A 1,300-nucleotide genomic window follows, 5' to 3' on the forward strand; every position below is an offset into this window, starting at 1 on the left:
GAACAATGATGAGACCACCGCATAAAAATTCATAGGATATGGATAAATCAGCACATAGAGGGAAATTGGTAACTTAAATTCCAGCCCTTTGGGAGGCTGAAGTGGGAGGGATTCCTTGAGCCCTGGAGGATGAGGCTGCAGTGTGCTACGATTGTACCATTGAGACCCTGTCTCAAAAAAAAACTCTTGTTCAATTTTCACAGATTTGGGAAATGTAAAATTTAAATGTTAATCCCACCCACAAAATAATGCCACAGAAACATCAGAATAATGTTTGACCAAATATCTGGCACTGTGGCCCTGCCAAGTTGACACATAAAATTAAACATCACCCTGGCCATAAATAATGGTAGCTACATCATCATCCTCGTGTCCAAGGAAACCTCAAGACTTCCTGGCTTTGAAGAATATTTTGAAGCTGCCAAAATAGCAGAGACCACTTCCAGTGACCCTGAGAACCTGAGGGTTTCTAGAACCTTCACTTCTGGGTCCTGGGGAAAGTGGTCCTGTATGTCCTCTGGAGACAGCCTGAGAGAGAGGGATCCTTGGTGGTGCAGGTGGAGTCTCTGAGGCCTGGGGCAGAGAGAGTGGGCAGGGGACTGACCAGCAGGAGACCAGAGTGGGGGACACCCACGAACACCGGAGCAGGGCGGAGGTGACTGGATGGGGCACTCACCTGTGTTCTGAGGGAGGAGAGCCAGGCGGGACCCAGAGGGCTCTGCAGAGGCACCAGGGACCCTAAAAAGAGAGGGCACTGAGCAGAACAGCAGGACCCAGCCTCCTCTGTCCAGGCCTGGACACATCTCAGTCCAGGAAGGGGTGAGATAAGCCTGGGTGGTCAGAGCTGCAGCTGCACCTACTGGAGAGGCCTGGCCCAGCCCAGTCCCACAGCATCCCCAGGATCCAGCCAGACCCAGATTTCCCACCACAGAAAGATGTGGTCTGAGGCTGCCTCTGTTTAGAGGCCATGGCAGGTGCAGGATCAGGTGGGGCCTGAAAGGGAGCGGCTGGGGACACTGTATTTAAAAATGGTTCCTTCCTCTCCCAAGACCTGGGGCTGTTCTTGGGGGAACCACAGTTTCTGAGTCCCAGGCAATGATGAGTGTCACACTCAAGGGCGGGTGCTGGGGAGGGAGCAGCTTCAGCCCAGACCCCCAGAGTAGATGCTGCTCCAGCCCTGAAGGTGAGAAGAGCCAGGGTCAGGGGCAGCAGTGGACCAAGCCTCCCAACAGGGGAGAAGCTGCACTGGATTGAGGCCTCCCAGGGGCTTCCCCTGTACCTGCATCAATGTTTCTTAGGG

This window comes from Mandrillus leucophaeus, unplaced genomic scaffold (assembly GCF_000951045.1).
Source record: "Mandrillus leucophaeus isolate KB7577 unplaced genomic scaffold, Mleu.le_1.0 Scaffold2087, whole genome shotgun sequence".
Classification (NCBI taxonomy): domain Eukaryota; kingdom Metazoa; phylum Chordata; class Mammalia; order Primates; family Cercopithecidae; genus Mandrillus; species Mandrillus leucophaeus.